Below are 23,920 nucleotides of genomic sequence, written 5' to 3' on the forward strand. Positions count from 1 at the left end.
CGTTCGGTATAGATATTGTACCATACGGGGTTGGCTAACTATCAATAACGTACGGTATCGATTTGAGCACGTATGGAAATAATTTTTCTATGGGTGTATGGTAATAATTTTTCTATGGGTTTAGGCCTGTATGGGGACCATATCGAAACCTGAACCAATATATATATCAAGTTTGGTATAACTCTTTAAGGACTATTCTTCTTGTTTCAAATGTCAAGCCAGTTAAAATAATATAGCAGTGTATGGTTGCACAAAAAGTCAAATCGAAAGATTGGTTTTTATGGGAACTACATTAAAACATGGATGTCTACAAAATTTGGCAAATCTCTTTGAAGACTTTTAATACCGCTGGATTCCCAACTCCAAGCAACTCGAATAGTTCCATGCCACTCGGGAGATAAGTCCACATGGAAGCTACATCATTATATGGGCTGATATAAAATCAAATTTCAAACAAATCGGGGAATGGGAGCTATAAGAAAACATGCACCAAGATAACACATCTTCCAACTTGACCTGCTTGCAGACAAAAAGCGAGACAGAATAGAATAGAAGAAGACGGTAAGAATATATATTCCGATGTGCTACCAAAGGAATGCTAAATATATTACACACCCACTAAATAGGATGGTAGACATAAAAAACATTCTAAGATATTTCGTAACCATGGCATCCCTGTTTGTTTTTTGTTTGGAGTCTGATTTTTGCATCTGTCATTTATGTTTCGCAGTCATTGGAATCTTGTTTTTTCATAAAGTTAGCTTGCTTCAAACTGGGGGCATTGTTATTGACAGTTAGCCAATGGAGCTCTTTAACATTGCTTCATTCTTTCTCTCTCTCTCTGTCTGTCACTCTCTCTGGCATCATGCTCTTTTAATGGGGGTTATTCTTGCATTGCGCTTCATATCTCCATACGGTTTTAGGCATTGCTCAGTTGCTCCGAAACACCCAAACAAGAAGGTGGTGATTTATGTTCGTTTGCGCGCCGTGTTTGAAAAAGAAGCATAAACTAAAAACAACAACAATAAAACAGAAAGAAGTGTTAATAACGTGTTTTCTTTACTCTGAGCATTATTCTTGTTGCGTACGTGTGTGCGTGTATGAATGATTTTTGCTTTCCGTCTGCCCGCATTCTAATAAGAATTACAAAAAGATGAAAGAAAATCTAAAAATTAATTGCAGATTAATGGATTAACAAAAATCATATGGAAAATGTGAGTGGGCTTTTTTGTTCGTAGTGAAGAAAAAACAAAGCTTAAAGTGAGTTTTTAATGAATTTGTTTGATGAATATTACATGCAATAACAACAAAAACAACAAGTACAACAATTTACAAAAAAAGTTTTTGGGGCCAGTTGATTTTATGTGTCTCTTCTTGTAGTTTTCTTCTTCTTCCTCTTTTTGATTTCTTGTGTCAAATGGAATAGCAAAAAACAAAAAAACAGGCAAGCTATGGAGAAGAGAGTGATTCCGTTAATATTTATAATTTTTCGGAGAGTGCAAATAAAGAGAATTGCATTTGAGTGGGGCTATTATTTGGGGCCAGAGAGTATATGCATATATGCATTGGCAAAACAATTGAGAATGGAATAAAATAACAAAAAACAGCTGTTGCAAAGAATTTGTGGAAAATTATTAAGAAAATAAGAAATTAAAAAAAAGCGAGAAAAACACATTAAAGTTGATATTTAATGTTTTACTACTAAGAAAAGTTTAATAAATTGTCTTAAAAATAAAAAAAAGGTTGATATAATATATGTGTAAGAAAATTAAATTCATTTAAAAATGCTAGAGCAAAAATGTCAAATTTTCAGTGACCCCCATCCAAACCTTTATTTCTCTCCCCTTTAAACCAACAACAACAACAAAAACAAATACTTTGCTTTGTAAATACTAACAGACCGTCATGAGAATAATTTTAAATAATTTGAATTCGTACCATAAACACGTAATTTGGCATGAAATGCCATAAGATATCCAAAAAAAAAAAATTATTATTAAATACAATTTTGAAAAATGTAATTACAAAAATAAAAAAGGCGACGAAAACAAATTTGTAAAAACCAACTAATTAAAATAATAATTTTTAAAAGAATGAACAAATTCTATATTGAGTCTTAAATAAATTTAATTCTCAATACATTTGGAGGTTTAAATCTACAAAAAAAAAAAAAATAAATAAATAAATAAATAAATAAAATAAATAAAAAACTAAATAAACCATCAGGAACCAATATGTAGATTATTTTAGAAATTTTATCTAAACTGTATTGCAAACGTTCAAAAAAATTATATACTTTTCGACAAATTAGAGAAAATTTATTAGACAATTATTTTTTTTTTTTGTTTGTGTACAGAAAATACGTAATTTCAAAGAAAAAATTGGGATTAAAAATTGCAAATATGAATTTACCACCATACATGAACTACGTATGGACGATGGAGGATTTTTTATAAAATTTAAAATTTTAAAGAAATGCTGAACTCCTTTGTCCTCTCAAAAAAATTTTTACTGGAATCCAAAGATTTTGGCCTTCTCTTAAAGATGCGGCGTATTAAAAAAAACATTCCCTTGGGATTCATTTAGCTTTAAATCATTTTGCGATATATTAAAGTTATTCTATAGAGAAATTTGTCAAAATTTTATTTCTATAGAAAATTTATTTCTATAGAAAATTTTGTCAAAATTTTATTTCTACAGAAAATTTTGTCAAAAGTTTATTTCTATAGAAAATTTTGCCAAAAATTTTATTTTTATAGAAAATTTTGTCAAAATTTTATTTCTATAGAAAATTCTGTCAAAAATTTTATTTTTATAGAGAAATTTGTTAAAATTTTATTTCTATAGCAAATTTTGTCAAAATTTTATTTCTATAGAAAATATTGTCAATATTTTATTTCTATAGAAAATTTTGTCAAAATTTTATTTCTAAACAAAAATTTGTAAAAATTTTATTTCTACAGAAAATTTTGTCAAAATTATATATCTAGAAAAAATTTTGTGAAAAATTTTGTCAAAATTTTATTTCTATAGAAAGATTTGTCAAAATTTTATTTCTATAGAAAATTTTGTTAAAATTTTATTTCTATAGAAAATTTTGTCAAAATTATATTTCAATAACAATTTTGTCAAAATTTTATTTTTATAGAAAATTTTGTCAAAAATTTTGTTTTTATAGAAAATTTTGTCAAAATTTTATTTCTATACAAAATTTTGTCAAAATTTTATATCTATAAAAAATTTTGTTAAAATTTTATATCTATAGATAATTTTGTCAAAATTTTATTTCTATAGAAAATGTTGTCAAAATTTTATTTCTATAGAAAATTTTATTTTTATAGAAAATTTTGTCAAAATTTTATTTCTATAGAAAATTTTGTCAAAATTTTATTTCTCTAAAAAATATTGTTAAAATTTTATATCTATAGACAATTTTGTCAAAATTTTATTTCTATAGAAAATTTTTTCAAAATTTTATTTCTATAGACAATTTTATCAAAATTTTATTTCTATAGAAAATTTTTTCAAAATTTTATTTTGATATAAAATTTTGTCAATATTTTATTTCTATTGAAAATTTTGTCAAAATATAATTTCTATAGAAAATTTTGTCAAAATTTTATTTCTATAGAAAATTTCGTCAAAATTTTATTTCTATAGAAAATTTTGTCACAATTTTATTTCTATGCAAAATTTTGTCAAAAAAAATTTTTATTTCTAAATAAAATTTTGCCGAAATTTAATTTGTATAGAAAATTTTGTCAAAATTTTATATCTATAGAAAATTTTGTTAATATTTTACATGCATAGAAAATTTTGTCAAAATTTTATTTCTATAGAAAATTTTGTTAATATTTTATATCTATAGACAATTTTGTTAAAATGTTTATTTCTATAGAAAATTTTGTCAAAGTTTTATTTCTATAGACAATTTTGTCAAAATTTTATTTCTATAGACAATTTTGTCAAAATTTTATTTCTATAGAAAATGTTGTAAAAATTTTATTTCTATAGACAATTTTGTCAACATTTTATTGCTATAGAAAATTTTTTCAAAATTTTATTTTGATATAAAATTTTGTCAAAATTGTATTTCTATGGAAAATTTTGTCAAAATTTTATTTCTATAGAAAATTTTGTCAAAATTTTTTTTCTATAGAAAATTTTGTCAATATTTTATTTCTATAGAAAATTTTGTCAAATCGAAACAAACATATTCGAAACAAACATATCTCTTTTCCTATGCTATTTCGGCATAAGCCGCCTATCATGCAAAATTTTTTTTCGGAATTATTTTTATAGAAAATTTTGTTAAAATTTTATATCTAGGGACAATTTGTTAAAACTTTATTTCTATTGAAAATTTTGTCAAAGTTTTATTTCTATAGAAAATTTTGTCAAAATTTTATTTCTATAGCAAATTTTGTCATAATTTTACTTCTTTAGAAAATTTTGTAAAAATTTTATTTCTATAGAAAATTTTGTCAAAATTTTATTTATATAAAAAATTTGTCAAAAATTTTTTTTTTTATATAGAAATTTTTGTCAAAATTTTATTTCTATAGAAAATTTTGCCAAAATTTTATTTCTTTAGAAAATTTTGTCAAAATTTTATTTCTTTAGAAAATTTTGTCAAAATTTTATTTCTATAGAAAATTGGATTATTTTCTATAGAAAATGTTGCCCAAGGGACCTAACTTCACAGAAACGAAATTGCCCTAAGAAAACTATTATATATGTTCAATTTTTTTTATAAATAATAAAATATTTAATTATTTTCATCAGAAAACACATTCAGTTGCTGTAAAAAAAAAAATAAAAAAAAAAAAACAAAAAACAAAGTAAAATTTTCAAAACCAAACCAGGAAAAAATAATAATTCCCCGAAAAGCCACCACAAACCTCTATCATTGTGTGGTATTATTTGACACTTGTATTAGATAAATACATAGAAACAACAAAAACAAACAACTCAACAAAAACGACAACAAACAATTCATCATTATTTTGTTTATTCATCCAAAAAGAGAAGGTCGTCTTCCCCCTCTCGTTCGCCTTTTGTCCATCCCAACGAGAAACGCAAAAAAAAGAGGACCCAAAAATTCAATCGCCGAACGTTGAAGTAGCTGCTACCGCATAATTTTTTGATAGTTTTTTTCGAATTGGTTGGTAGTTTGCCTTTACCTTTACCCTCCTTACTAACCAGCTCAATCATCCATCCATCACCATTGCCATCAGCAGAGTCTGGAACAGTAAGTCTATACAACGCGTTTCATCGTCTGCATCATCTTTTGTGTTGTTATCGTCGTCAACGTCAGTTTTCTCGTTGTGCGTTTATGTTTTTTTGGATATCTTCTCCCTTGCCGCCAGCCAAGCAACCCAGAAAACCTCAACCAAGTGTGATGTAAGTTTAAATATTTTTTTCTTTTTCGTTTTTCTTCATTTCATTTGTTTCGTCTTGGTTAGTTTTATCAATGAAAATACCCAAAGAGGCATATTTACCATGGTCGTAGGCTTGATTCGGGGAAAAACTCAGCTCTAGCATACTATGTTGAATTATTGTTATCATTTTCTGCTTTTAAGTGTTATTTGCCACCTGTCGACTGGTTCACATACAAATCTTGCTTTTTAAGAATATCCCGGGAACACACCACCATTTTTCCCAACATCCTAAGAAATAAAATGACAAAATTTTCTATACAAATGAAATTTTGACAAAATTTTTTAAAGACATACAATTTTGACAAAATTTTCTAAAGACATTCAATTTTGGCAAACTTTTCTATAGAAATAAAATTTTGACAAAATTGTCTATAGAAATAAAATTTTGACAAAATTGTCTATAGAAATCAAAATTTTGACAAAATTTTCTATAGAAATAAAATTTTAACAAAATTGTCTATAGAAATCAAAAATTTGATAAAATTTTCTATAGAAATAAAATTTTGATAAAAATTTCTACAGAAATTAAATTTTGACAAAATTTCCTATAGAAATAAAATTGTGACAAAATTATCTATAGAAATAAAATTTTGACAATATTATCTATAGAAATAAAATTTTGAATAATTTTCTATAGAAATAAAATTTTGACAAAATTATCTATCCCGGGAACATACCTCCACTTTTCCTAACATCCTAACAAATAAAATGTTGACAAAATTTTCTATACAAATAAAATTTTGACAAAATTTTCTATAGAAATAAAATTTTGACAATATTTTCTATAGAAATAGAATGTTTACAAAATTTTCTATAGAAATAAAATTTTGACAAAATTTTCTATAGAAATGAAATTTTGACAAAATTTTCTATAGAAATAAAATTTTGACAAAATTTTCTATAGAAATAAAATTTTGACAAATTTTCTATAGAAATCAAAATTTTGACAAAATTTTCTATAGAAATAAAATTTCGACAAAATTTTCTATAGAAATAAAATTTTGACAAAATTTTCTATAGAAATAAAATTTTGACAAAATTTTCTATAGAAATAAAATTTCGACAAAATTTTCTATAGAAATAAATTTTTGACAAAATTTTCTATAGAAATAAAATTTTTACAAAATTTTATATAGAAATAAAATATTGACAGAATTTTATATAGAAATAGTATAATTTTGACAGAATGTTTTACAGAAATAAAATTTGGACAAAATTTTCTATAGAAATAATTTTTTGACATAATTTTCTATAAAATAAAATTTTGACAAATTTGTCTATAGAAATCAAAATTTTGACAAAATTTTCTATAGAAATAAAATTTTGACAAATTTTCTATAGAAATAAAATTTTTACAAAATTTTATATACAAATAAAATATTGACAAAATTTTATATAGAAATACAATTTTGACAAAATGTTTAACAGAAATAAAATTTGGACAAAATTTTCTATAGAAATAATTTTTTGACATAATTTTCTATAAAATAAAATTTTGACAAATTTGTCTATAGAAATCAAAATTTTGACAAAATTTTCTATAGAAATAAAATTTTGACAAAATTTTTCACAAAATTTTTTCTAGAAATAAAATATAGAAAAAAAATGTTGACAAAATTTTCCATTAGAATAAATTTTTGATAAAATTTTCTATAGAAATAAAATTTTGACAAAATTTACTATGGAAATGAAATTTTGGCGAAATTTTCTATAGAAATAAAATTTTGACAAAATTTTCTTACCAATCAAATTATAACAAAAATGTTTATATAAATAAAATTTTTAGTAAATATTATATAGAAATAAAATTTTTGAACAAATTTTCTTAAGAAATAAAATGTTGACAAAATTTTTTATAAAAATAAAATTTTGACAGAATTTTCGATAGAAATCAAAATTTTAACAAAATTTTTTAAGAAATAAAATTTTGACACAAATTTTTATAGAAATAAAATTTAGACAAAATTTTTTATAAAAATAAAATTTAGACAAAGTTTCCAAAGAAATAAAATTTAGACAAAATGTTTCTATAGAAATAAAATTTTAATACAATTTCCAAAGAAATAGAATTTTGGCAAAATTTTACAAAATTTTCTATAGAAATAAAATTTTGTTAAAATTTTCTATAGTAATAAAATTTAGACAAAATTTTTTATAGAAAGAAAATTTAGACAAAGTTTCCAAAGAAATAGAATTTTGGCAAAATTTTACAAAATTTTCTATAGAAATAAAATTTTGACAAAATTTTCTATAGAAATAAAAGTTTGGCAAAATATTCTATAGAAATAAAATTTTGACAATATTTTCTATAGAAAGAACATTTTAACAAAATTTTCTATAGAAATAAAATATTGACAAAATTTTATATAGAAATAAAAATGTGACAACATTTTTTATAGAAATAAAATGTTCTATAGAAATAAAATTTTGACAAAATTTTCTATAGAAATAAAATTTTGCCAAAATTTTCTATAGAAATATAATTTTGACAAAATTTTCTATACAAATAAAATTTTGACAAAATTTGTATAGAAATGAGATTTTATCTCAAATCTATTACCCTCTATAAAGGAAATGTAAACTACTTCCCTGCTTTGCAGATATTACTTTATATTTTAGTTTTCTTTAGTTATACATTCAATTTTAGTTTTATTATTGTATTCACAAATGCCTTTTGCGTAGATGATGGTTGTTTGTTTGTTACTTATAACTCGGTTATTTAGTTCATATATTTTGTTTCTTGTTTTTGTGTTTCTCTATTCATACATATCAACCATGTTTTTTTACATTGTCTTACTTTCTTATCGTCAGTTTTTGTTTTTAGTAAAGAGAAGAAAAATTTTGAAATGGTCCATTTTCAAATCACCAATATAACGCACTTTCGCTTTCACACCGTAAGTGGAATTTGACAATTTGAAATCAAAAAAGAAAACAACATCGACTCTATAGCTACCCCTATAAATAAATAACAAGTGGCTAATATACTAGTTCAATCATCCCCCTCTCTAATCTTTATTAATAAAGGCGTGTGTAATATTTATTTAATCGCATAGAGTTGTGATGCAAAACTTGTTTCATTTGCATATCCACATTTCATTCAATATTAACGGAAAGCGTAAAATTAATTCCGCCAAAGGGATTCCACATGGGTGTTTTTCGAATAGTCAATGTAATTCAGTTATGGCTTCGGAAAGTTTTCTATTATTCTTAAATTATTTGTAAATACACGCAAAAAAATAATTCTTTCCTCCCAAACGAAATTTTAGACAAACAAAGTTCGTTTCTCATTTGCTTTTCGCTGTAAGGAAGTGTATTTGGAAGAAAAGTATATACTTTTTGTGATAAACGTTTATTCTTTTCCAGGATTTCATAAAGACAAACTCAAAAAAAAAAACATTGTTTTTTTGCTAATTGCATTTTCCCTCACATCTCTCTCACATCCACGAGGTTTTTTAGTTCTTAACAACTTTTCCTGTAATACCAACAATGAAGAAGAAATTATACGATTTTATAAATTTTTTTACCTTTTGCCTGGACGGATAATCGAACCGCGGACCATGCACTTTGTAAGCCAACACACTAACCACTGAGCTATGTACCTGTTATGGTCATCAATAGATAAATATCCATATAAGTTATATTTATATAGCATAGCTTGCGGCGCCCACGAACCGAATAAACAAAGTTTATTTAACAGAAACAAACATTTAGTTTGGCACCGTGGAGCAGTGGTTGCTACGTCCGACTTGCATGCCAAGGGTCGTGGGTTCGAACCCTGTTTCGACCAAAGTTTTTTTTACATATATTCCAGATAGTTCGTAAGATTCCGAAAAAATGTTAATTATTACATTGTAGTATATTAAATTTTGAACTGTAAAATGTGTCTTATTAAAGACTAAAAGTCAGAAAAGAACAGTGTTTGATATAAACGAAATGGACTGCGTTGTTGTTTCAAAAATAATTTTTTTTATTGAAAAAATAAAAATTTTGTAACAAACGATTTTTTTTGGTGATAAACGTTTAAAATTTTCGAAGCAATTCAAAAAACTCTAACAAAAGAAAAACGTTTTCGGTACAAGTTTTCCAAACGTTTTTTTTCTTTGCGTGTAGAAACATTTTAATGATAATTACATTTTACGAGGGTGAGCTGGTAACTATTTAGTTTATTTTTTAAATGCACACAATTTACATAGTATTTAAGACAAATTTCTTAAAAGTAAAGAAATGTAATGTAAAAAAAAAATTAAAAAGACCATAATCTTTACTTTAAATATTTTGTTTCTTATATTTAGGCCAAATAACTTTTTAGTTAAATAAATAATCACGAATCTTTGGATTAAATATAAGAACCTTCATGTATAGACTAATTCTTATTTTGAGGACTTCACATCTTTGGTTTACATGTTTCTTAACACTAAGAAACACTTTTTTAAATTTTTACATACACTGAAAACAATTTTGATCTAATATGAAAGATAATTTTTATTTTATTATTTTTTGAAAACACAATTTACACGATATTAAGGACAAATTCCATTAAAATAAAGAAATTGTAATTAAAAGGAAGTTTATAATCTTTGTCTTAAGAATGTTCTTCGTTAAAATTAGGACACCAGTATTTGACATTTGGGCCCCTCCTTTAAAATCATATATCTTTGAAGTAAGAAACATTTTTCTTAAAGTAAGGAAGAATATTCTAGATTTAAAAAAATAATCTTGAAATATTTGAATCTTTGAAAAAGCTTCAACTAGAGGCTAAGACTTATTTTGAGAATTTTGTTTCTGTGGTTTAAAGTTTTTTTTTCGAAATTAAGAAAACATTTTTTTTATTTTGAAGTATCTTTTATAAATTCGGCTTTTAAAGTTAAATTTAGGTTTACGTAAATAGATTTTTTTAATATATTGACAAAAACAACTAAATTTCGAACAAATTGAGATCTGTATACTAATTTTATTGATCCAAAATTTATAGCTACATAGCTCCCTAAAAATGTCTTTATTTCAAAGAAGCGGCATCTTTGGCTCGAAATTAATTTCTAAGGTCAACATCTTTAGATTCAAGTAAACTTTTGTGAATGTAACATTTATATTTTTTAAGCTGATATTTATTTGAACATGAAAAGCTTTGTGAATATAATGTGAAAAAGGAATAAAAATTCAGTAAATGAAATTTGTATCCTAATTTTAATTATATAGAGCCTAGCTTTAAAGGCAGATAGCTCCCTAACAAATGTCGATCTTTTAAAGAATCCGCTGACCTGGAATCTATAAGGGAAGGCCTATGAATTCAAGTAAACTTTTTTCATTGTATGATCGATACAATGGTAGTTTTTGGTGCCAATCTTACTCTCCTTCTACGTATAATTTTCCAACAGCGGATTGAGATCACGGTTTCCACACAAGCCAAAAATAATCTACCAAAATTTGGAGAAAATTCAACCAAAAAACTACCAAATAAAAAATTGTTCTATAGAAAGATTTTTTAAATTTTTATTGCTATGCAATTTTTTTTCAAAATTGTATTTCTATAGAAAATTTTGTCAAAATTTTATTTCTTTAGAAAATTTTTTCAAAATTTTATTTCTGTAGAAAATTTTGTCAAAATTTTATTTCTATAGAAAATTTTGTCAAAATTTTATTTCTATAGAAAATTTTGTCAAAATTTTATTTCTATAGAAAATTTTGTCAAAATTTTATTTCTATAGAAAATTTTGTCAAAATTTTATTTCCATAAAAAACTTTGTCAAAATTTTATTTCTATAGAAAATTTTGTCAAAATTTTATTTCTATAGAAAATTTTGTCAAAATTTTATTTCTATAGAAAATTTTGTCAAAATTTTATTTCTATAGAAAATTTTGTCAAAGTTTTATTTCCATAAAAAACTTTGTCAAAATTTTATTTATATAGAAAATGTTGTCAAAATTTTATTTCTATACAAAATTTTATATCTATAGAAAATTTAGTCCAAATTTTATTTCTATAAAAAATTTTTGTCAAAATATTATTCCTATAGAAAATTTTGTCAAAATTTTATTTCTGTAGAAAATTTTGTCAAAATTTTATTTCTATAGAAAATTTTATTTCTGTGGAACATTTTTGTCAACATTTTATTTCTATAGCAAATGTTGTCAAAATTTTATTTTGTCAAAATGTCTAATTTTGTCAAAATGATTATTTCTATAGAAAATTTCGTCAAAATTTTATTTCTATAGAAAACTTTGTCAAAAATTTATTTCTATAGAAAATTTTGTCAAATTTTTATTTCTAAAGAAAATTTTGTCAAACTTTTATTTCTATAGAAATTTTTATCAAAATTTTATTTCTATGGAAAATTTTTGTCAAAATTTTATTTTGTCAAAATGTTATTTTTTGGAAAGTTTTTGTAAAAATTTTATTTCTATAGAAAATTTTGTCAAAATTTTATTTCTATAGAAAATTTTTGTCAAAATTTTATTTCTGTATAAAATTTTTGTCAAAATTTTATTTCTATGGAAAATTTTTGTCAAAATTTTATTTCTATAGCAAATGTCAAAATTTTATTTTGTCAAAATGTCAAATTTTGTCAAAATGATTATTTCTATAGAAAATTTTGTCAAAATTTTATTTCTATAGAAATTTTTGCCAAAATTTTATTTCTATGGAAAATTGTTGTCAAAATTTTATTGAGTCAAAATTGTATTTCTATGGAAAATTTTTGTCAAAATTTTATTTCTATTGAAAATTTTGTCAAAATTTTATTTCTATAGAAATTTTTGTCAAAATTTTATTTCTAAAGAAAATGGTGTCAAAATTTTATTTTGTCAAAATGTTAAATTTTGACAAAATGATTATTTCTATAGAAAATTTCGTCAAAAATTTATTTCTATAAAAAATGTTGTCAAAATTTTATTTCTATAAAAAGTGTTGTCAACATTTTATTTCTTTAGAAAATTTTGTCAAAACTTTATTTCTATAGAAAATTTTGTTAACATTTTATTTCTATAGTAAATTTTGTCAAACTTTTATTTCTATACAAAATTTTGTCAAAATTTTATTTCTATAGAATATTTTGTCAAATTTTTATTTCTATAGAAAATTGTGTCAAAATTTTATTTCTTTACAAAATTTTGTCAAAATTTTATTTCTATAGAACATATTCTAAAAAATTTATTTCTATAGATAATTTTGTCAACATTTTATTTCTATAGAAAATTTTGTCAAAATTTTATTTCTGTAGAAAATTTTGTCAAAATTTTATTTCTGTAGAAAATTTTGTCAAAATTTTATTTCTATAGAAAATTTTGTCAAAATTTGATTTCTATAGAACATTTTGACAAAATTTTATTTCTATAGAAAATTTTGTCAAAATTTTATTTCTATAGAAAATTTTGTCAAAATTTTATTTCTATAGAAAATTTTGTCAAAATTTTATTTCTATAGAAAATTTTGTCAAAATTTTATTTCTATAGAACATTTTGTCAAACTTTTATTTCTATGGAAAATTTTGTCAACATTTATTTCTATAGAAAATTGTGTCAAAATTTTATTTCTATAGAAAATTGTGTTAAAATTTTATTTCTGTAGAAAACTTTGTCAAAATTTTATTTCTGTAGAAAATTTTGTCAAAATTTTATTTCTATAGCAAAATTGTCAAAATTTTATTTCTATAGAAGATTTTGTCAAAATTTTATTTCTATAGAAAATTTTGTCAAAATTTCATTTCTATAGAAAATTTTGTCAAACTTTTATTTCTATAGAAAATTTTGTCAAAATTTTATTTCTATAGAAAATTTTGTCAACATTTTATTTCTATGGAAAATTTTGTCAACATTTTATTTCTATGGAAAATTTTGTCAAAATTTTATTTCTATAGAAAATTTTGTCAAACATTTATTTCTATAGAAAATGTTGTAAAAGTTTTATTTCTATAAAAAATTTTGTCAAAATTTTATTTCTATGGAAAATTTTGTCAAAATTTTATTTCTATAGAAAATGTTGTCAAAATTTTATTTCTATGGAAAATTTTGTCAAAATTGCTAAGATTTAAAAAAAGTTGATGAAATTTCTCTTGATTATAGAGGAGTATTTTGCAAAATCTATTAAAATATCCAGAATTGTAACAATCTACCCAACAGTAAAAAAAAATCTACCATTTTTGGTAGAATTCTACCAACTGTGGCAACCGTGATTGAGATTCGTAGATTTTGGGGGTTATTATGCGGTCCATTTGGAATGTCCATGGTCTGTCGCCAAAATGTTTGTCAGCTCAGGGCGTCAATATTGTCTTTAGGACATTGTTCCGATAATATTCGGAATTTATTTTGACCTCACGGTCGATGAATAGGAGCGGGGACCGACCATCTGTCGTTACGGCTGGCCATATCATTACCATCGGCGGCGCCTGGGTTCTGGAAGGTGTAATTTTTCAGCTGACTTCTTTGGCAAAATTAAACGCGATCATTTTGTTTATTTACATAATGCTCAATTTCACAGTAAAAATATTTGTTTGTATTCAATCACAAAATTTATTGATCCAATTAAATTTTAATTGAAATGTCTTCAATCACTGAAATGATGGAATCAATCACCAAAGTCAATTAAAAAAATTAATTGATCCAATTTAGTTTTGTGATTAATTTTTTTTCAATTAAAAAAAACACTAAAAAATCAAAAAATTAACTTTTTATTTGAATATTTTTTTTTTTTTTAATTCAACTAAAATTTTTTTTAAAATTCAATTTGCAAACATTTTGGTGATATGTTTTCTGTGTTGGAATGGCTTTTCTTCGGAGAAAATCAAATTCGGTAAATGGTCACTTAATGCAAGCGGAGCAACTTCTTGGCTCTTTCTAGTCTAACTTTTTGGTGCACCGTTGATCTCTTGAGTTTTTTGAAATTTCACTGCTTTTATTCCAAGCTAATGGTTCAATATGTATTGCAATCGTTCCCGTGTTATGTGCGAGGTCAGATACGATCAAATCGGGTCTTCATGTTTTTTCTGATCATATCTGGTATTGTTACTGTTTTTTCGTTTACTTTTTGGAGATGATGTTACTCTGCCAGTATCACGGTAATGAAATATGCAAAAAGAAACACAAGATTTATTCACATTTAAATGCTGCACAGAAAAACTTAATTAACGTCTTAATTAAGTTTTAAAAATATTCAATTAAAAATTTAATTGATTAAACAAATTTTTTTAATTGAAACAACATCAATCAAAAAATTAATAGTATCAATTATTTTTTTTTAATTGGATCAATTAATTTTTTGAATGACTTTCAATTAATTTTTTAATTGGATCAATTAATTTTTTTTTGATTGACTTTCAATTAATTTTTTAATTGGATCAATTAATTTTTTGATTGACTTTTGATTAATTTTTTTAATTGATACTATCATTTCTGCGATTGAAGACATTTCAATTAAAAATTTAATTGGATCAATTAATTTCGTGATTGAATAAGAAAAACATTTTTTTGTGTATGTAGGCCCTTACGATAACCATTTGTGGATTTCCAGCCAGATATAAGGAAATCACATTGTCACGCTTAAATTCCATCGCGAAATTATTTCTCAGTGCAATAGATCAAATTGGTTTTGTAAGCTTGTAAAGAATAAAATGAACTGTCACTGGAATAAAAATGTCAGCTGTGAGACGAGCGGTTTAGAAATGTTTCAGTACATATCAGCCAACACTGTATATAGATTTCTTACCATTTTCGTCCTGGAAATAAGTTTAACTCCCCTAGAATTGCGAAGGTATTTTCCTTAATCTCATTTTCGATGACATTTCATTTTCATATGGCCCATATATGACAGAAGAAAATAAATTTGGTTTAACCAGCTAATGGGGACAACCTTGTACTAAAAACTCGTGGTCATGACCCCAGCAACTACATTCCAAACATACAAATGCAATAACACTTTGCAAAAGGGCGATGGGGGTAAAATTTGTTTGTGGTGGCAAAGGACTTGCATTAAAAGTAAAGGACTAAACAAACAAACAACCAAGTGACTGACCGCCAACCACCTGGTCTACGAACATAAATTAACATACATGTATGATTGGAACCTAGGGGTGGTTGCCAATGGTAATGGGCGTATTCGTGTGTAATTTTAGGAAAATAAATATAAACATAAACAAATAATAATATACATTATGTTAAGGAGGAATTTTGACATTTTTCTTGTAACAACAACGTAAAGATTTATTGTCCTTTTATCAGATTTTTTCATTCAACGCAATAAAATTAAATAATCACATATTTTAATAGGAAACTAAAATATTTTTGTTGTACATATCAATATTGTTTGACTATCAAAAATTTCAGTTAAAATTTAAATGACATTGATGTTGTAGATATGAAGTGAAGTCGACCAAGTAAACATTTAAAAACCCATTATCACCAAATAAATGAAAACTAAAAAAGAAGAAAACAAATTTGTTTAGCAATTCAATACTTTTTTCAATTAGCACCTATTTGGGTTAGGGCAAATTTTGTATACATAACAACAGAATATTGAAGAACACATGCCATAGCTAAACAATAGCATTTATATCTTATTTCTTTTTTTTTTTGTTAGCTTTATTGTTATCTTTAAAATTAAATTTCCTTCATAAAAAACCAATAACTTTAGGTTGTGCTCCCAATTTTACGTTTAAGTGTTTCTTCTTTGGTAGTATATCAGTTACTCAATTTTTGTTTGTTCCATTTGTGTTTTCTAACCTAGCGTTCAATGCCATGTTCATATCATACCTGACAAGAATTTCTAATGTTTTATTTATCTTTTATTTGCGTAGATATTTTGTTTTTGTTTCGATTTTTTTTTTCATTATCTCAAAACAGACATTCCCCGTACCAATTAAGGAATGTACTATACATGGCAATTAATCTTGGTTAACGGTATTTGACACCTACTACGAGTATAGCGAAAAAATGCCAACCATAATGACATAAATTTGTTACAATTATTTTTAACAAGTATATGGTATAAATAGAGATAATAGCTGTGATTTTGGGGGTAAATAAATACTTTTTGGGGGGAAATAAATACTTTTAACCTGGGTTTGTTGGCACCAAAACAGAACGCCTTAGAACATCCAGCCACAAACGCCATTGAACACGAAGCGTCGAAACGTCAATTCAAAAGTATCTGATATGATTGTAATTTGACACCAAGGCACAACATTATAGCAACTTCTCGAGATGTTCTTTATCAGTAAACAAACAAAAATTTCACAAAAATTTTTCCAATTAAAATTTTAATTGAGTTTTAACAAATATTCAATTAAAAATTTAAATGATTCAACAAATTTTTTAATTGAAAAAAAAAAAATCAATTAGAAAAATTATCAAGAATAATTATCAAGAAAAATTAATCAATTAATTTTTTTAATTGACTTTCACTTAATTTTTTATTTGACTTTCAAGTTAATTGGATCAATTAATTTCGTGATTGAATCAGAAAATTTTTTTTGTTATGTGTATGAATGAAAAACGAATAACACACACACACACAATTTTTTTCAGATTCAATCACAAAATTGAAGACATTTCAATTAAAAAAATAATTGGATCAATTAGATCCAATTAATTTTTTTATTGAAATTTCTTCAATCACAATATTAATAGTATTAATCACAGTTTTATTTGAGTATCAAAAAAAAAAAAATACTTGATTAAAAAATTGATTGATTTCATTAGCAAATTTCAATTATTTTTTTAATTGATTCAAATATATTTTTAATGTCGATTGCAAAATGCAATTAATTGTTTAATTAAAAACGAAACTATTTTTAATCGTTATACAATATTTCAATCACTTTCTATAACTATTTTTAATCATTTTTAGTTTGATTCAAATATTTATAGTTTAAAAAAAAATTAATAAAGAATTTCGAAAAAAAAATATCCATAATTTTTTAACTGTTTTATACTTTCAAGTTTGATTAAAAAGTTAATTGTATCAATTATTTTCTTACTTTAAAATTTAAAAAAAAATACTGACCTAATGTTTCTATTTTGATTAAAAAATTAATAGTATCAATTTTTTAATTGAAAAAATTTTCAACTTCAATCAACGTTTTCATTTGGAATATTTTAGTGATATTTTTTTTTCTGTGCAGGTTCCAATCTCAGCAACCTCAAATTTTATTATCAAATATTTTTTCAAAAAATTGTTTTGTGTTTTTATGTTATCCATCGTTTTTATTTTGGCGTACAATTTTGTAGAAATATATTTTTTCTCAACAGAACTTCCATGGAAGTGAAAAAGTCATCATCATAGGATGACTTTTTAATCTTTCCCCAAACCGCCTATCGCTATGACATTGCTCATTTTCGACAATATAAATACGTAGACGATATCACGCAATTCATTGTTCATTATTATAAATTTTTTTGGGCCTTTTTCTTCGTTTTGTCATTTAAAGTCTTTTACATTCGTCTACATATAATCATGGCAGCTATACCACCCGCAATGCGTTATAAAATAATCGTTTATCACATTACCAACGTAATTTAGATATTTTCAACAAGCAGCAATTTGCCTATCAGTCCCAGCATTTCCTGTGAAATGACATATACCGCATTGTCGCGTCTAACATTGTTTAGATTTCTTTATATGCATCCAGACTATATAGAAGTTAACAGCATTTTATAATCATTAAGCACTGATAAGAGTTAAGCAAATCGTAATCGTAGTTGAGTGTGAGGGTATTTTTGGTCTGATCCGCATTAAAAAACAAATTGTAAACAATTGATATGAAAAAAAATGTGTTTTTTTTTTTTTATAAAGTGGAAATTTAATTGAAGTTTAGAAATTACTAATTAGCAGTCAATTAAAAAATTAATTGATCCAATTAAAAAATTAATTGATACTATTAATTTGTGTGATTGATTTTTATTTCAATTAAAAAATTTGTTGATCCAATTAAATTTTTACTTGAACATTTTTTAAAACTCTATTAAGATTTTAATTGGAAAAATGTTCGTGAATTTTTTTTTTCTGTGTAGACAACGGCTGTACGGTTGAGCGAGCTATCGCTGTCGTCTGAAATGAAGCATGGTCACAGTTCAGTCCTCATAATAATGCCAGATGTGCCGAACCCTCTTTTCGTCAATAAATTAAAAACACAAATTCCTAATTGTGAGTTTTATATTTATTTCTAAGCCGATGCCTCCAAATTAAATGTTCAAATGGATTTTGCAGTATATTCAAAAAACCTAAAATCGTTAAAATATTAATGAAGTGTTTTTTCAGGCTGAAATATTGGCAGTAAAAGAGGTGGCAAATTGGCTGAGAAGTAATGTTCCAACAAATATTGGCATTAACATATTCTTAGACACTAAAATTATTGGACTAAAATTATTGGAGTCTGTAGTCCTTAACTCGAAAACGGCCATAGACTGCCGAAAATCTCCCAACGCGTTGGCTGAGCAGTGCAATATTCACATAATATAGGTACCTGGCCAAAGGCAGAGAACTAGTGTTTTCAATACGCCCAATATCACTTCTGATAACGGGTCTCTGTCTGATAGGCAAGTTTGCAAAAACTAATACAAGGCTGCCAAAACAAAAATACCAAAATTTTATGAAAATTTTACCAAAAATCTACCAAAATTAAAAAAAAAATATTATTTTGAATTTTTGGTACAATTTTTGTCGATATTTTATTTTTATAGAAAATTTATTATAGAAATTTTCGCCAAATTTTATTTTCAAAGGAAATTTTTGCTTTGTCAATTTTTTATTTCTATAGAAAATTTTTGCAAAATTTTATTTCAATAGAAATTTTTACAAAATTTTATTTTTATAGCAAATTTTTCCAAAAATTTTTTTTTATAAAAAAGTTTTTTTATAGCAAATTTTTGGAAAATTTTATTTCTATAGAAATTTTTACAAAATTTAATTTCGTTTTGTTTGTTATTGTTGGCTTCTCTTCAATTGTTGTTTTTGATCTCAGCTTAAAGCCATGCATTGACTAAACTACAAGTGTAGCTTAACCAACAGAGGAAAAGTATGCTTGTCAAATTTATTTGGGCAAAGCCCTATAGACTACAAGATGGTTGAATGTACAGCTGTTTCGGAATTACCACATTCCTCATCAGCATCCTCTACTTGCAGCAAAACTATCATAATTGGTTGATAGTTCTGCTGCAAGTAGAGGATGCTGATGAGGAATGTGGTAATTCCGAAACAGCTGTACATCCAACCATCTTGTAGTCTATAGGGCTTTGCCCAAATAAATTTGACAAGCATTCTTTTCCTCTGTTGGTTAAGCTACACTTGTAGTTTAGTCAATGCATGGCTTTAAGCTGAGATCAAAAACAACAATAAAAATTTAATTTCTATAGAAATTTTTGCACAATTTTATTTTTATAGCAAATTTTTGAAAAATTTTATTTTTATACAAAATTTTTGAAAAATTTTATTTTTGTAGTAAATTATTGCGAATTTTTACTTTTTATAGAAAATGTTTGCCAACATTTTATTTCTATAGAAATTTTTACAAAATTTTATTTCTATAGAAATTTTTACAAAATTTTATTTCTATAGAAAATTTTTGCAAAATTTTATTTTTATAGAAAATTTCTGCAAAATTTTATTTTTATAGAATATTTCTGCAACATTTTATTTCAGTAGACAATTTTTGCAAAATTTTATTTCAATAGAAATTTTTACGAAATTTTATTTTCATAGCAAATTTTTGCAAAATTGTATTTCTTCATCAAATTTTTGTCCAAATTTTATTTCTATAGAATTTTTTACAAAATTTTATTTTTATAGAAAATTTTTGCAAAATTTTATTTTTTTAAAAAAAATTTTGCAAAATTTTATTTTTTTAAAAAAAATTTTAAAAATTTTGTACTCATAGAAAATTTTTGCAAAATTTTATTTTTATAGAAAAATTTTGCAAAATTTTATGTTTTTAGAAAATTTTTGCAAAGTTTTATTTTCATAGTAAATTTTTGCAAAATTTTATTTGTATAAAAAAATTTTGCAAAATTTTATTTCAATAGAAATTTTTACAAAATTTTATTTCAATAGAAATTTTTACAAAATTTTATTTCAATAGAAATTTTTATAAAATTTTATATTTATAGAAAATTTTTACAAAATCTTTTTTTTATTAAAATTTTTGCAAAATATCATTTTTATAAGAAATTTGGTAAAATTTTTATTTCCATAAAAAAATTGAAAATCTACCAAAACATCCATAATTCTACCAATCTGGCACTCTTGCCACTTGTGCAAAAAATCTACCAAACTTAATGAAAAATTTACCAAAAATCTAGTAAATTAAAAAAAAATCTTATTTTGAATTTTTGGTAAAATTTTTGTCATAACTTTATTTTTATTTCCATTTGAATTGACTTCCAATAAAGTTTATCCATAACCGATGGTAAGTCATGCGGTATTGCTGAAGGTATGGCATAAATGCTCTTGGTAAGCAGTTTTTCACTTCAACTGGGTACTTCCAGTATTGTCTGGTGCGTATATCCTGATCTAAGTCATCTGTTGCCAATCCCGCATTATTAATATCAATCCAATATTTTAAATTATCATTACTTGACCAATGCTGCTTACTTTTCCCCTTACCTTGCACTGACAACTCCTTACATCCACACACACATACACACACAGATACACACACTTTATATTATAACACATGTGATTAATTAACAAATGTTTTGTTTTGACACCCATTTCCGTTTTAAATAAAAACAACTAACAAACTCACTGTGTTATACAAATATTGGGCCCATTTTATTGCAAATCTTTACTTACGTTGACTTTCAAATGAAGTGAAGAATTTCCTCCCACATCGAAACAGAATATTTTTTCATCGTTTAACTCGTTCCAAAAACGTTTACCTCTTTTCTGTTTGAATAAGACAAATTTTGTTAAATTTTGTGGTTTTATTCTCATCCGGTTGTTCGGCCCTTTCCACCCAAAAAAAAAAAACCAAAACAATTTAGGCTTACTAAGCTAAAAAGAAGGAACAACTTTTCCTTTCATTTCACACATAACAAACCCAGAAAGAAGAAGAGAAAGTTACATATTGTTAGGGTTCAGTGGATTTTTTGTTCTGCTCGAAAATATAGAATGCTGTAACATGCGATTGTGAAAAAAAGGATACTACAGGATTCGAAAGTATGTGTTAAATTTTATATAATTTGCAAACTGGCAAGAAACCGCCCAATTGTGATGATTTTGCTTATTTTACAGTTGAATAAATTTATAGATCTTTTTTTCGTTCATGTTCAATTGTTGTTTGCCAATACAATGAGGTGAGGTGGACTACAACATTTTGACATGGGTTTTCCATTCGTCCTTAATTTCCAATATCTCAGAATTGAAATCTCCCCGAGGTATTTATATTTGATGCTTTTTATTAACATTTTAAATTAACACAATACCATAAGGATATAACGATATCCTGTAAAAATAACAACATAAATAAATAAAATTGTTATTCCCGCGATAATTGAATGGTCTGGTCAAAAAGATTTTGAGAAGTGGGATTGCTATAAGAAATATAATTGCGGTGTAGTAAACGATTTAAATCCTGAACATTTTGTGAATATTTGACGATTTAAATCCTGAACATTTTGTGAATATATGACATAATTTCCCTAAGACAATAGGTGCATAGTTTCATCTGATTATTCACTGTAAGTAATAGGTATGGTCAGGATCTGATGAAAGCAAGCATTCGGGATGTCGTTGATACGGCAACTGATATCTTCGTGAGACGAGGAAGGAATTCTATTCGTATATAATCGAAGAGACGTAAGTACTTCGATTGCTTGATCATTGGGATTTGAGAGATTCGGTCCGTTTAATGAGTGCGTCGGTTTCTTGATGATCGGTGGTTGTTGAATATTCGGCGTGTTGATGGACGGTGATGAATGAAGACATCAGCGCGTAGAGATTCAATAATTTATGAGGAATTCGGTTCGTTGATAGTTCGCTGTTCGTTGATTATCAGTAGTGATGAGAATGTCGGTTTGTCGATGTTCGGTAGTTGAGGGGAAATTCGGTTCGTTTATAATGGGTAGTGGAGGAGAACATCGGTTCGACTATGCTCGGTAGATGATGATTCGTTGACAATCGGAAGCTACTGAATTCGATGAAACGCTAATGCTTTGTCATTGCTGAGTTGTTCGGTTCGTTGGCATTTGGGAAGGAACTGCTGATGAGATCTTCGGCTTTCACACGGGTGATAGTGTTGCTGCAGTTTATTGTTGTAGAGGCAGTGGCGTGACCGTCGTTATCAGCTTCGGATCGGTAATCGGTCAAGGTCAAGGTATTTAGTATTACTGACGACTATAATGCACTCTACTACTACGGCTACTAGCTAATCTACGAGCGAATAGTAGTCCCGAAGGTCTCTATGGTGGAACAATAGGCCCAAAGGTCACTATGGTGGAACAGTAGGCCCGAAGGTCTCTGTGGTGGAACAGTAGAACCGAAGGTCTCCGTGGTGGAACAGTAGGCACGAAGGCCTCTGTGGTGGAACAGTAGGCACGAAGGCCTCTGTGGTGGAACAGTAGGCCCGAAGGTCTCTATGGTGGAACAGTAGGCCCAATGGTCTCTGTGGTGGAACAGTAGGCACGAAGGTCTCTACGGTGGAACAGTAGGCCCGAAGGTCTCTGTGGTAGAACAGTAGGCCCGAAGATCTCTGTGGTGGAGCAGTAGGCCCGAAGGTCTCTGCGGTGGAATATTAGACCCGAAGGTCTCTATGGTAGAACAGTACACACAAAAATTTTTTTTTCTGATTCAATCACAAACTTAATTGATCCAATTAATTTTTAATTGAAATGTCTTCAATCACAGAAATGATAGCATCAATTAAAAAATTAATTGAAGGTCAATTAAAAAGTTAATTGATCCAATTAAAAAATTAATTGATACTATTATTTTTGTGATTGATTTTTGTTTCAATTAAAAAATTTGTTGAATCAATTAAATTTTTAATTGAATATGTTTTAAAACTCAATTAAAATTTTAATTGGAAAAATGTTCGTGAAATTTTTTTGTGTGTAGGCACGAAGGTCTCTATGGTGGAACAGTAGGCCCGAAGGTTTCTGCGGTGGAACAGCAGGCCCGAAGGTCTCCGTGGTAGGCCCCAGTGTTGCCGCTAGTGAAAAATTGAGTGAAGTAGATTTTGGAAAAAAGCGGAGTAGATTGAATAAAATTGAAGTAGCATACATTTTTGAAAACAAAATAATAGAATTCATTTTATTATACCCTCCACCATAGGATGGGGGTATATTAACTTTATTCTGTTAATTCTGAGTCGATCTGAGATGTCCGTCCGTCCGTCTGTTGAAATCACGCCAACTTCCGAACGAAAGAAGCTATCGACTTGAAACTTGGCACAAGTAGTTGTTATTGATGTAGGTCGGATGGTATTACAAATGGGCCATATCGGTCCACTTTTACGTATAGCCCCCATATAAACGGAGAGACCATATACTTACACCAT

General features: G+C 25.8%; 1 protein-coding gene across 5 annotated transcripts in view; it reads left to right on the top strand.

The window, feature by feature from the left end:
* The first annotated feature begins 933 nt into the window (after window positions 1-933).
* Window positions 934-23,920, top strand: part of LOC142223555 (beta-1,4-glucuronyltransferase 1) — a 313,449-nt gene continuing 290,462 nt past the window's right edge. For 2 of the 5 annotated variants that reach the window (XM_075293434.1, XM_075293438.1), the window contains exons 1-2: window positions 934-1,260; window positions 4,786-5,403. The gene's annotated coding sequence lies outside the window, so the exon portion shown is untranslated. The remainder of the gene's footprint in view (window positions 1,261-4,785; window positions 5,404-23,920) is intronic. The other 3 variants (XM_075293435.1, XM_075293436.1, XM_075293437.1) reach the window with 3 other exon arrangements.

Source organism: Haematobia irritans, chromosome 2, assembly GCF_050003625.1.
Source record: "Haematobia irritans isolate KBUSLIRL chromosome 2, ASM5000362v1, whole genome shotgun sequence".
NCBI classification, from domain to species: Eukaryota; Metazoa; Arthropoda; class Insecta; order Diptera; family Muscidae; genus Haematobia; species Haematobia irritans.